The following is a 14260-nucleotide window of genomic DNA, read 5'->3' on the forward strand; positions in this document are numbered from 1 at the left end:
CATAAATCGGACATCAGGAATCACAAGACAGAGAAACCAGTAGGAGAACACTTCAATCTCCCAGGACATTCTATACAAGATCTCAAAGTAGCTGTTTTACTACAAAGGAATTTCAGAAATAGACTGGAAAGAGAAGCTGCTGAATTACAACTTATCACCAAACTTAAAACCATGGAGAAACCTGGCCTGAACAAAGACCTTGGATTCTTATCTCATTATACATGACAAAGCCATTTTTCACCTTTTCACCCCTTGCTTCTTCCTGTAAGACCTATTGCAGTCGTTAAGAGTCGTCAACAGGCTCATCACAGCTATCTGCCCATCACCCATTCCCACCACCCTTCTGAGTAATACCCCTCCCCACCTTCTCACTATATAGAAGGGTCTGGAAACTTCTGTTTCAGTGTATCTGAAAAAGTGTGCATGCACACGAAAGCTCATACCAAGAACTGACTTAGTTGGTCTTTAAGGTGCTACTGGAAGGAATTTTTTTTGTTTTAGCCCCAGCCAGCACAGCCATGCCCGCTGGTGCTGACAGAAGCTGTGGTTTGAAACATCAGGTGGGGACCATGTGGGTGGAGGCTGATGTTGCAGAATACATTATATAAACTATGCAAATATCTGCACACACACATATGTAGGTTTAATTGCAACCCTTAGATAGTCTGTGGATTTTCTTGGTGTAGAATTTGGGATTAATTAGGCACAGAATTTTCAGGTTTTTTAATTTTATAATATACCCTGTCCTGTCCACTGCAGTGAAAGGAAGAGGATGTTTTTTTAAAAAAGCAGAAGGTGAAAATTAAATTAAAAGAAAAGCAGAAACAGGTTTGAAATGTGTGTGTGTGTGTGTGTGTGTGTGTGTGTAAAGGAAGGACCTGTGGTGAGGAACATCGCTTTGAGGACTGGAACAACTTGTTAGAACTTTAAATACGACACACGTCTGGATTTGCTAAAATATGAATAATTAACCGGAACCCCTGTGGGCTGCGCACTTCATGTATTAGCGGCCAAGTGTGATCCTGCCGGGAGTGACCCCCTGCCTGGCTCGTCTGATTAATCTCTGCTGCCGCCGCCGCCTTTGTACAGACTGCGCCATGAAAGAGGCCCAAATCTGCCGTAAACGCCAGACAAAAGTGGCGGCAGAAGCTGCCTTCAAAGGGGGCCAAGGGCTCTTTCTTTGCTTTAGCTTTGAGCAACAATAAAATAAAATAAAATCGTTAATCAGCCACTGAGTGCAGCGGGGAGCCTGGATGGGTTTTGAGGCAGAACAAGAGGCTCCGCTGCAGTGGGAAGTCTAGACTGCTGCTCTGAGACTTTGGCTGAGCGGGGGTGACAGTTTTTCAAAGGCTTGGATGAGGGGAGCATGGCAGGATCATTGTGGCCTGAGGCACACCCAGGGGTCTCCCCCCAGTCCTGCTGCAGTGTGTGGCTCTCAAAGAGATGTTGCAATGTTTTAAAGCATCATCATCAGCAATAAGAACAACAACAAAAACTCCTACAAAATCTGTTTGACCAAAGAGCAAGACCCTGCTAGACCTGTTTGACCAGAGATCAAGATCCTGCTAGACCTGTTTGACCAGAGAAGACTAGGACAGAGAAGTCTGCCTGTGAGTACTGCAGGTAACCATGGTTCTCTCATACCACTTTCATTTGCATTATCCCCACCCAGGAAAAGCATCCTCCTTGTGCCCTGCCAGCCATACTGGAGCTGAGCCAAGGCAGGATGGGAACTGATCAGGTGAACAAGGAGACCAAAAAACTGCTGGCTGGTGGAGACAAATTGTGAGACCTCTTGAGTGTGAGGTTTCTCCACCCTCCTGTGCTGGAGAAGAAAAGTAGGGTGAGAGAAGGCCTGAGGGAATGTTGCCATGAGCAGACACCACGTTCTGATGTCCACTGAAATGAATTGCCTTGATAGCCAGGAGGAGGCGAATCGTCCAAGTTACAGATGATTCACAGCTGGAAGGTCGTAATTTCCGTTTCCTGTAGAAAAGGCTGTGAGGTGCTTTGCAGAGTGTGACTTGGCAAGCCGGCTGTTCATTATCCCTGTGTGACAGTGTGTTGCGGCGGTTTCTGTTTCTGGGCTACACACGGCTGTCGTTGCCTTGACGGTGCTGCCCTCAACCTGCCTCTGAGCTGTGCAGGGAGCAGCAAGGAACACAGAGGGTGTGTGATGGCATGTGCAGAAGAAAAATTGAAGTGAAGTGTCATCAATATGTATCTCTGTCTCTCTGTTCCACCTGAATCAGGAGAGGCAGCTGAGGTGTTAGACCACAGTGGCTTGGAGGCAGTGATGGGCTGGGTGTGGGCCAGTAAATGGAAGCTGAATCCTGAAAAGAGAAAGGTGTTACATGTTCTGAGTTCTCATGTCAGGGAAGTGGGCAGACAGCCTGTTATGGAAGGGATCATACCCTCCTGGGGTGCTCCTGGATTCAATGCTGTCGCAGAAGCTCAGGTGGTCTTGGTAGCCTATCTCTGGTTCCAGCTGCCTTGCCAGCTATTGCTCCTTTCGGACAGAATTGTCTTGGCCACTGTGCCCATACTTTGGCAACTTCCAGACTGTGGGTGTCATGCTCTTGGGCAATTATCTTTTTGTAGTAAGGAAAGAGATGGGAAAATGCACTGGGAAGTGTTGAGTAATCATTTGAGGGAATGTGTAACAAATCAGGATGAACGTTCAGTATACAGGTTGGAAGTGACCTCTGTGTCTTGCAAACTGCTGTTTTCATACCACACAAACACCCACCCCCATCTCCTTGAGTTTTTGATGGGTATCTCAAGCAAAGGCACCTCTCAGGAAACCATCTCCTAACAGCCATTGACAAGACAATCAGCTGATTATCTGGACTATTAACCAGCAATCTGCCTAACAAAGGAATGGTTGGCCATAACAATATATGGTACTTAATCCAGAGGGATTGCCACATGGCTTTCCCCACAAATAGCCAGTATAGATGTATCCCCCATCCAGCTATTCTGCTACAAGTGGAGGTTATTTATGCCTCCTCACACACTGTCCAAGTTCTACTTCAGGGCCACTTCAGGGCTCTGTGAGCATGTACTCCAATGTGTAAACTCTGAATATGGGATCCATACTGCGGAAAAATTCAGCACACTCATGAGCATACATGCACACATGCACACGAATGGCAATCCTGCCTGAAGATCAACTTCAGAGGCTCTGCCTTTTGCCCCCCCCCCCCATTAAGAGAGAGGTGATTGGACCCAGCACTTCCATTTTGGTTTAGATGATTATATTAAGGAAGCTGCTGGTTTGCAGATTATAGACTTTTAGACTGTTAGGTTTGGGATTCTTGTGTGAGCTGGTTGATTAGCCATTAATGTGTCAAAGTTTTTATCCACTGTAGTTATTGCTCTTGGTCTCCAATATCTGAAGTTGGTGTTTTAGATTGTGTTTTACTGAAGTTGTGGTTTTATTATATATATGCAATGCAAGCTGACTTGAGAGGATGTGAGTTTTGTCTTTTAAGAAGAGAATAACCCTCCACCTTAATATAAATAAAGATTCTAATGGCAGGTGAGAGGTGTCTGTCTTGCATGAACCAAGGCCCATCTATCATAAGGATGCCTCTGATGTGCAGAGAAAAGGACCTGTCCAGGGGAAGAGTTCCACCTTGGTCTTCTCTTTGATATGCTAGATTTCTCAAAGCAAGGATTCTACTTCTGTCCTCCCCATCATCTGTAGACTGAAATTGAGCTGTCCAGGAACAGTTTTACCACCTTTGTGTAGTTTATGTGAATTGTTGTTGAAAGGATTCTAGGGTTGAAGGCTGCCTCTATTTGAGCTCTCAGTTGAGACCCCCCACCCTGCACCAGGCAAATCCTTCAGTTAGACTAGATCAGGCATAGGCAAACTCAGCCCTCCAGAAGTTTTGGGACTACAATTCCCATCATCCCTGACCACTGGTCCTGTTAACTAGGGATGATGAGAGTCCAAGTTTGCCTATGCCTGGACTAGATGACCCTCATGGCCCCTTCCAACTCTGCAATACTATAATTCCCCACACCTCTTTTTCTTCAACACCCTGAAGATCCTGATATTATTTACAGCACTATGGAGCTGGCAATGCCTCCTTGTGCTGACAGACGGCTTTTCTGTAGACATCTAAGGAGCAGTGTGCCCTGCTGTGTGCAGGTGGGGGCCCTGAGAACTCTGCTTTCCTTTAACCATGGAGAAGCCTGCCCTGGGATACTCAAAGGTCAGGGCCTGCAGCTGGAAGCATCTCTACATTAAGGAGACTGCCTGTTGCCTGTTTGACAGTTGCCTTTGTTCCATGGAAAAAGGGAGAGAAGGGAGCACACACAAATAACAGGCAACGGGGTGGCTCATGTCTGCCATGTGTTGCCCCTCCTTCCTCTCTCCTTCAGTCTCCTTTGATGGACCCTGTTGCAGGAGGCCTTGTTGACCCCAAAATGGAGATGATAGAGGGAGAGGCAGAACACAGCGTTAACTCAACAGAGCAAGTGAAGTTTGGGAAGAAATGCTTCTGCTTATTAGCTCAATTACCCTACTGGGCTTTTATTGTCTGCTCTGCTTGGGGGCTGCTGTGTTTTGGAGGAGGTTTGGCTGGAGAGGCTCCGGATCTGCTGCATACAAAGCCTTTCAGGAGTCTGTTTTAGGTGGATACATTGGCTAACTATATATGCAGGTGAGCTGCTCACCCAAACAGTTCAGCCTTAGCGCTGTGAGCCTCGCAAGCAGTGGGGATGGCTGCTCTCAACTCTGTCAGCCAGCAGCATTGTGCCAGGCTGACCCTCCATCGTGGAAGCCCAATGGGCAGGTTTCTCCCCATGCTACATCTCCAAGGAGGAAGTGAGTGTATTTTCTGGCATATTTCTTTCCCTTGTCTGGGCCACAGTTCTGGACAATGTTCAAACTCTGTGGGGTCCAGCACCATCTGATTTGTTGCTGTTTGCTTTGCCACTGCACTGTGGTTCCCTTCTCCCTTTCCTGGTGTTTTTTGTCATGCATGATGCTAGAAGTTTATAAAATTATATATAGCATGGAGAAAGAGGGTAGAGAAAAGACGTCGCTCCTTCTCACTAGTGAACATCAAATAAAGCTGAATGTTGGAAGGCACAAAAACAAGTCCTCCTTCACATGGTCTTTACATGAATGTCTTTAAAAGAGGATTAGACAAATTCATGGAGAACTATCAATGGCTACTAGCTTTGACAGCTATGCCCTGACACTATGGTTGGGGGAAGCAATGCTTCTGAACACCAGCTGCTGGAAGCTGCCTGAGGGCAGAGTGCTCTTGTGCTTGGATCTGTTTGCAGGTTTGCACAGGCATCTGGATGGCCACTGTGAGAACAAGATCCTGAATTCATATGTTTTTATGCAAACGTAGGACCTGAATTACCATTAGAGGCTTTGCGCAGAGTGTACCCCATCCACCCTGACAAGAATCTATGAACACAGTTTTTAAAAACCCTGATGGTAGGTATCAATTGTTCAGTAAGATGCAACTGATGCCCTGTGGGAAAAAAAGTGGTCTGCTGTTGAATGCTGCAGAGAACTTGAATACCTTAAAACAAATGTCAGGAGACAGCTGGTTGTTTGTTTGTTTGTTTTAAAAAGGTGATTAAACCCATGGCCTCCCCTGCTGAAGGGTCTGTCTATCTTTGAGAACTTTCAGGCCAGATTCACAACCCGTGTGGGACAATGAGGAAGCTGATCTAAGATGATGTAATGTGGTAAGAAGGTGTCTGAAATTGTGTGAGCCAGGCTTGAATCCCTCTAGCAGGCAAAGCTCTCTGGGTACCAGGGAAAGGCTACAGGTAAGCGGATGGCAAAGGGCATTCTTTTCCTTCCTGGACAGATGGTTTCTTCCAACTTCTACCTCCCTCACGTGTGTCTCTCTGTGTGCCACCCACAAACATTTGGACTCCTGTCATTTTGTTCCGTTAACATTCCTGCTTTTTCTGAACATTTTTTGCTGCTTTATGTGCATTCACAGGCAAATGCCTCACTGGATTATTATCCTCACAGCAAATGCAAGTGAGCTGGTGCCTGCATGCAGAAAGTGCTCTGGCACTACTGAGGCCAAGCTTGTTAAACCCACTAGTAAATTTTGCTACCATACATTATGCCTAAATAGGTGTCTTTTCTATGGATGAGCACAGGCCCACTGTATCTGTGCATTAAAACACACACACAAACACACCCTAATCTGTTTCTGCATCCCTCTGTGCTGCCTCTGCTTTCATCTGTAATTCTGGTTCTGAGCTGCTCAGTATAAGACAAAGTTCTGGTTTCCCCATGCACTATACCAAGGAATCTAAAAATGGTTATCACTCCCACCCCCCTTTGACCAAAGTGGATGAAATATACAGGCAAATGTGCTCCTTCAGAGTGGATTAAGCTTGCCAAACTGCAGACAAATAGGCACAGGGGCTTTCTGAGGGGGAAGTGAAAGGGATTAGCTTTCCTCCACAATCCTGTCATGACTCTGGTCCAGCAGCAATCAAGATTGCAGAAGCTGCAGAGTCTCCATCTGAGAAGCCAGACAAGGCACCAGGCCAAGTCAAGGGCTCTGAGCTTGCTGGTGGAGTTTGTGGCTTGAGTACCTCAAAACGATTATGAGGTGCTACGTATTTTTGCTTGTGCATTTTAAAACTTTGCAGCTGCACACTAACTTCCCTTTGCAGTGCTTGAGTCTTCCAATGTGCCTTAAGCATGAGAAGCAACACACCCCCTTCCTGACCAATTTTGGAAATGGATAAAGTTGCACCGTATCGAGGAAAAACATCTCAGGTTTTCCTTCTCCCTTTAATGTTCTTATTTAATGAATTAATTTTTCAGCAGTGGCTATTTTGCACACGTTTTTGTAGCGATGCTTTGATCTCCAAGCTCTGTAGTGCTCTTCCAACTTTGGGTAATCAAAAGACGTGCTTCTGTCAAAGGCTTCTTGACAGGAGCCAAGACCCCCATGAGGGATCTTTGATCCATTTCCTCCACTGGTGAAGCAACCTGTCAGGGCTGGTAGAAGGTCACCATCTTTGATCTTCTCCATCCGCTAAGTCAGCTGCTGCTACCTCCACCGACTCCCCTTTCCTGAGGACAGGAAAGTTCTTTTCCTTGCCACAATGATGCCACATTACCCTAAATTGTCTCTCCTTTCTCCAGTCATTGAAAACGGTTCGCATCACTTCACAAGCTATTGACAAAAGCATCTTCAACCCATCCACTCTTCTTCCCCACAATGAATAAAGCGAAAAGCTGAAATGCTTTCCTTCCCAGAGGATGATAGAAAGATAGTCTAAATGGTAAATGATGGTTGTAGGTTCTAAAAAAAGAAAGAAAAAGCAATGGTACATTCTGCAGTGCTTTCTAAATTAATTTTCCTGGGAATAATAGGAAACTTTTAGGGGGGTATGGGACTTTAGGGGGGTATGCTCAGTCCCTGCTCCTGCCAACCTAGCAGTTTGAAAGCACGTCAAAGTGCAAGTAGATAAATAGGTAGCGCTCTGGCGGGAAGGTAAACGGCATTTCCGTGCGCTGCTCTGGTTCGCCAGAAGCAGCTTAGTCATGCTGGCCACATGACCTGGAAGCTGTACGCTGGCTCCCTTGGCCAATAAAGCGAGATGAGCATTGCAACCCCAGAGTCGTCCGTGACTGGACCTAATGGTCAGGGGTCCCTTTACCTTTACTTTAGGGGGGGTATAAAGTTTTCCCCCAATCAAAATTCAGCATAAGGAAAGCTGTATTCAGAATCTCATATTCCATCCATGGAGGGTGTCTTCAGTCTTTTGCAAAGAGGGTGCCATAAATTCCCCTCATTTTTGTCACTGCCTTGTTCTCTCTTAATTTCATTAAATTTTGAAGCCCCGAGAGCTATCCCCAAATCCACTTCCACACTTGGAGCCATTTTCATTCTGCAATTTATGGCAGTCCAGAAACCTTTAATAGCACTAAAAACCTGAAGCTGAGGAACACACAGGTGGGCAGGGGCTGTTGCTGGAAGTGAGTGATTTATGACAGTTCACAGAGAATATTGCAGGTCAGGCTCTAACTGGTTTATAACAACCCTCCAGTGCTGCCCAGAAGTGTTAGAGCCCCTATTGCAGGCTGGGGCTTAGGCTGAAGCTGAAAGAGTAAGCTAAAACAACCCTGAGGCGTTATCCACTGCCTTTATTGCAGCTTGGGTTCAGAGAACAGCATACTACAGTTCTGCAGGATAGTTTGCTATTATACTCCTATGCAGACCAGGCAGCTGTACGAAGAGAACGTGTTGTACAGCAGCTCTGCTAGGTAGTCTACTGTTAATACTATAAGTCAGAAGTGAGGGTGAGTTTGGCCAAAAAAATTAAAATTAACCCCCCCCCAATACTAAAAATGCCCTCTTGGGCTCCTAGGAAAAATCATGCATACAGAAGACTCATGGTTTCAGGCCGACTGGCTGCATATTTAAGTGTTCAAAAACTAACTAAAACAAAATTACCCACAAAGTAAGATTTAAGTTAGAGGATGTTAGAACAACCTTCACTGCTAACTCCCCCCCCCCCCAATTCACTCAACCACAGGCTGAGGTAAAGCACATGCAGCAGAGTTATGCTGCAAAAATTTATTGCAGCACTCCAGTATTGTAGTCTAATTTTCCTTAGGTCATGGAGCTGGAGCCGAAACCACTCATGTGCAGAAGGGAAACATCCGCAGACTTGGGCTCACCCTGAGGTTTGCAGAGCTCCACAAATCCACCCCTCGCCCAAACACTACTATAACTCAATGGCACAAATTGTTGAGGGCAGGGGGAGTTGATAACCAGGTGTGTGTGTGTGTGAAGAATAAAGTGAAGCAGCTGGAACAGGGACACAGGGATAAAGGACAGAAAGGACTATCTCTTTGCCTGGATAGGGCACTTCCTAGTTCTCACCGGGAAGCTATTTTTAAATGAATAAGTGTGATCTCCAGTCCATGCAGATGATCCTATGCACATACAGCATTATGGGCTCCTTTTGGTGCATGCAGCCAAATCTGATGACCGGATCACCCAGGGAAGCTCCTGCCGTAATAAATGTGTTAATCTCGGAGCGTCACAAGACTCTTTGTTGTGGGAATATGAGACTCAAAAAGCTGAATCACTGGCAGGGGTATTTTGCTCCTTTGCTTACCTGAATGGGGGCCTTTAGACAGAAGAGGGCACTTTAATCTCAAAGATTTAGCATCTTGAAGGGAAGACAGGAAATTAAGAATATGAACAAAGTAAAAATAGGAAGTGTTGAATATTCTGAAATATAGACATGATCTAACTTTAGCTAGGCAGAGTGTGGTACTACTGAATGGAAGGTTTAAGGTTCTGTCCTTGCGGGATGACAGCAAAGCTTGTTGGGTGGTGAAGATAAAGAGAAAAGGTGGATTAATATGAAGGCAGCAAAATCTTTATCTGCCGCTTTATCCTTAAGCCACCTTCCTCCCTCATCCATTCTTCACATCCCACCCCATTCCTCTGCAACAGCTTTGTTTACCTTATTCATTTATGTTTATTTGTTGCATTTATATCCCACCTTTTTCTCCAAGAAGCTCAAGGTGGGACACATGGTTCTTCCCCTTCCTCATTTAATCCCCATAAGAACCCTGTGAGGTAGATCACCCAGTGAGCTTACAAAAAGATGGAAGAGTTCTGGAGAGTTCAAAAACCTGCTCACAATTTCATGGATTTTGATTCATCCTAATAAATATATTTAGGGACATGGGTGGTGCTGTGGGTTAAACCACAGAGCCTAGGGCTTGCTGATCAGGAGGTCGGCGGTTCAAATCCCCGCGATGGGGTGAGCTACCGTTGCTCGGTCCCTGCTCCTGCCAACCTAGCAGTTCAAAAGCAAGTCAAAGTGCAAGTAGATAAATAAGTAACTGCTCTGGTGGGCAGGTAAACGGCATTTCCGTGTGCTGCTCTGGTTCGCCAGAAGCGGCTTAGTCATGCTGGCCGCATGACCTGGAAGCTGTATGCCGGGTCCCTCGGCCAATAAAGCGAGATGAGCACCGCAACGCCAGAGTCGGCCACGATTGGACCTAACGGTCCTTTACCCTTTAATAAAGATATTTATTTAAGCATGGATTCCTTCCCCCTTCAACAAACACGCCTTCCTTTAGCATACATCCCCCCCCCCCCCCGTCCAGGAAGACTCCTTTCTGGAGTAACACAGGCAAAAAAACTGAAGATAGCGTTAGATGGGAAGGGGTGGATTGCAAAGCAGTGAGGCTGACCCTGCTGTTCTGCAGGTTGAGGCAGCAGCTGTCTCAGTCAACTGGTTTTGTGTGAAAACAAAAAGTTCATTATTTAATTTATTCTAGTTTGAGTTTTGCTTCTGAAAAGAGGTCCTGTGAGCTGAGTGATAAAGCGTTTGTTTGGCATGCAAAAGATTCCAGGTTCCATCCCCGGCAATCCCTGGTAGGTCAGGGGAAAAATAAGTTGGCAGAGCACTGGGGTGATATCCACCACAGCTCTGATGGCGATGCAAATTGACATCTTAAAACAACAACTAAAAACTGAATATATCACAATGAAGCCATGCTTGAGAAGCATTTCAGTCCCAGCATAGCTCCTCAGGGGATGTGAAAGCATATCAGGCCACCATCTGGCTTAAACTAAGCTGGTCTGGGTCTGGCTGGTGCCTGGAAGCACATGCATGATGGCTTGGGTTCTGTGCTGGAAGAAAATAAACCAAATAAATAAAAGTCAGCCTTGTAAAATCCTAAGATATATATGCTATCATCCACACCTAGGGCAAACTTTTTTCTTTTAATCTCGACTTGGCACACCTCTGAGGTAAAGTGTTGGTATAAATTGCTGCTGATATTATCAGTGTTTTCATAAAATATTTTCTTGTGGAACTCCTTGGGAGATTCAGCCCCTGTGAGGGGCTTACGGCACCTAGGAAATAAATGGGCCTCTCTAAATCTCTTTTGTCATCATGGTGGTCTTTGGCTGAAACGCTTCAAAGCTTTGTTCTCACCTTTACAGAAGCAAAATGAAGTTCTCTTTCCAACGGCTTTCAAGTTCCACCTAGTCCTGGGCCAAGGTTAACGTAAAGGAAGAACAGCCCTGGGGTTTTCACATTGTACAAAGTGAGGAGGAGGAGCCTGTACAAACTTAACTAAATGGGTTTGAGGGAAGGGAAGATGTGAATAAAAGTCAGACATTCAGGAAGGAAGAAACAGGAAAATCACAGAGAGAGAGAGATAAAGATGGACCTGCAGAACAGCTGAAGAACAAACTAGTTGTGCCAAACAGGAATAAATACTGTAATCCCCAAAGGATTCTGCTGGAGGTTGCAGTGCAGAGGAACCAAGAGACAATACAGTGGTACCTCAGGTTACATACGCTTCAGGTTACAGACTCCGCTAACCCAGAAATAGTACCTTGGGTTAAGAACTTTGCTTCAGGATGAGAACAGAAATTGTGCTCCAGCGGCGCGGCAGCAGCAGCAGCAGCAGGAGGCCTCATTAGCTAAAGTGGTGCTTCAGGTTAAGAACAGTTTCAGGTTAAGAACGGAACTCTGGAACGAATTAAGTAGTTAACTCGAGGTACCACTGTAGAAGGGTCAACCAGGCATTTCAATTTTGAGGGGAAAAAGAGAGTGTGGATTTGCATAAATTTTACATATGCTAATTCATAAGGACAGATGCAAATCTATAACTTAAATAGAAGGCAATGCATCTCACCCTAGTGGGGAAGACCATGTCCAGGTGATGTGCTCGTCTGCCAGCTCAAGCTGCTGCTGTCCAGGTGCTGAAGGCAGATAGGCAACTCCAAGGCAACCTCCCGCTCTCCCTTCTTAGGACTCCTTATGTTTAAACCAGACATGGACTGGGCAGATGATTAAATAGAGGATGCTTCCAAATGGAGAACTGCCTTTGATGAAGTAGGGCACATGGCCACTCTCTGACTGGGCCCATCATGTGGTGAGTCTGCTCATGCTGCCTGGCAGTGCCAGTCTTGGGGCAGAGAGAGAGTCTGGTGGGAATTTCAACCCATTGAAATTGATGCCCTTGCCCGTCATTCTTTGCCAGTGTCACCCCATGGAACTCTTCTCCCCCACTATGCCAGACATCTTGCCAGCCCCCTGCCACGCCTTCTCTTTGCCAACCTGCTGGCAGGACGGCAAGTTAAGTGAGGCTTGTGTTGGGCCCTTAATAAGATGTGATTCACTCGTTGAGCTTAATTAGCAATTCAGCTAACGGTTTGTAATTCAGGCACGACCCTGATTGCATCCGAATGCTACTTTATTTCTTCGCTGCTGTTCGCATTCTGAGCACTAATTATGCTTCTCTGCCTGCTAATTGCTTTCCAGCCTTCCACTGCTGCCTCTTTCCAGTAACATTTATTTTTCATGCCTCTGTGTTTAAAGGTACGAGGGCGGAGGATGAGGGCATCCGGGTGGAGCTGAGCTCAAGCCAAGTTGAAAGGAAGACGGGGAGGACCTCCGACTGGTTCCCCGCTCTCCACTCCTCCCCTGCTCTGTTTCCAAACTCCAAATGCGTCAGAGGAGGGGTGTGTGTGTCAAACAATGCTCCTTTCTGCTTCCTTCAGGCCAGCTGTCAAGGAATTGTTGTCATTAATGCTGCTTGGAAAAATCCTGTTGTTCAAATAATAAAATACAGTGGTACCTCGGTTTAAGAACAGCCCTGCTTACGAACTATTCAGTTTACAAACTCCGCAAAACTGGAAGTAGTTTCCCCGTTTGTGAACTTTACCTTGGTCCAAGAACGGAATCTGAACAGTGGAAGGGCACCGGTGGCAGGAGGCCTCATTAGGGAAAGCACAGAATCACAGAATCACAGAACTGTAGAGTTGGAAGGGACCCTAAGGATCATCTAGTCCAACCCCCCTGCAATGCAGGAATATGCAGCTGGTCCATACAGGGATCGAACCTGCAACCTTGGTGTTATCAGCACCATGGTCTAACCAACTGAGCTATCCAGGCTCAGGTTTATCAGCATATATTTATCAGGTTTATCAGCATATATATATATATATATATATATATATATATATGGTTTATCAGCATATATTTATCAGGCTCAGGTTTATCAGGTTTATCAGCATAGGTTTATGAGCTATCAGCATGCCTCGGTTTAAGAACAGTTTCGGTTAAAGAACAGACTTCCGGAACGGATTATGTTCGTAAACTGAGGTACCACTGTATTACAATGTTACCTACCTGAAAAGTGACTGTTGGGTAATCAGAAATGTCGAAGGTGCCTTCACCTCCTGTTCGGATTAGATTTATTACATATTCTTGCCACTTTTCATTCAAATGAATCTCAAAGCAGCTTACAAACAAAATAACAACAACAAGGTAGAACTTAATAGACCATCACAAACACAGCATAACTCTTATAGAATAATTAACAAATCATCCGTGAAACAATTGCAACATATAAAGCACTGTCAACAAAGCTGCAACTAAAAAAATAAGCTACCGTAAACACCACAATTAAAGCAATTATATGATTAATAAATCAATACAGCATTTATAATCTATAAAAGAAAATTAACAAACAAAATAGCAACCAAAAATAAGACAAACTAAGCACTCTGCTGCTTCAACTGGGGGAAGTGAGGTCATAGTTTCTTTCCTGCACTACTGAACTACTACAAAAAACATCTCCGCTGATGCTCCCAATTGGGTAGGATGACCCTGTTTAGGGCTGCAGTTCCTCAGCTGTTCCTTTGTCCCTGGTACACCCTGAAGCAACTTTAAAGCAAGAAACAACAACCAAGTACATCCCAGGTTTATAAACAAAAACCAAATGGCTGAAAGTCTTGTTCCTTCACTCCTTTGCTCTCCACTTTAGTACCATGGGGATAACAACACCTCCGTCCTTGCAGGGATGTTGTAAGGATTGCAACAAGCAAATGCATGTGAATCATGTTGAGGGCCTGAAAGCACCATATCAAAGCAAGCATTAGTATTGATATTAGCAATACTAAAATACATTTTTCAGGGTTCTGGGGTGAAATAGGGCCAGGGCTGAGCCCTGGCTAAAACAAAGTCTCATTTGGGGCAGTTAGAGTAGGATTCTTTGCTTTGAAACTGAAGCAGTCAAGTTTATCCCCTTTTCTACCCATTTCCTGTGAAGAAGTGGACATGGACAGATGGCAGAAAATGCTTTTCCATTGCATAGCAACAGATTGGAAAATATAATTACTGTGTGGCGTAAGGGCTGTAACAGCTGTGACCCCCCCTGCAAAAAAATCCAGTGTGTGGATTGCAGGAAGCAAGAGGACAC

The 14260-nt window shown here is 45.3% G+C and overlaps 1 long non-coding RNA gene across 1 annotated transcript; it reads left to right on the plus strand.

Annotated features, from left to right (window-relative positions):
- Positions 1-1111: 1111 nt before the first annotated feature.
- Positions 1112-12675, plus strand: LOC310850179. The gene is made up of 4 exons (XR_014567252.1): positions 1112-2347; positions 5606-5805; positions 11807-11929; positions 12376-12675. It is a non-coding gene; the product is annotated as an uncharacterized lncRNA (long non-coding RNA).
- The last annotated feature ends 1585 nt before the right edge of the window (positions 12676-14260 follow it).

Source organism: Podarcis gaigeae (genome assembly GCF_964106915.1).
Source record: "Podarcis gaigeae genome assembly, chromosome: 8".
Lineage (NCBI taxonomy): Eukaryota > Metazoa > Chordata > Lepidosauria > Squamata > Lacertidae > Podarcis > Podarcis gaigeae.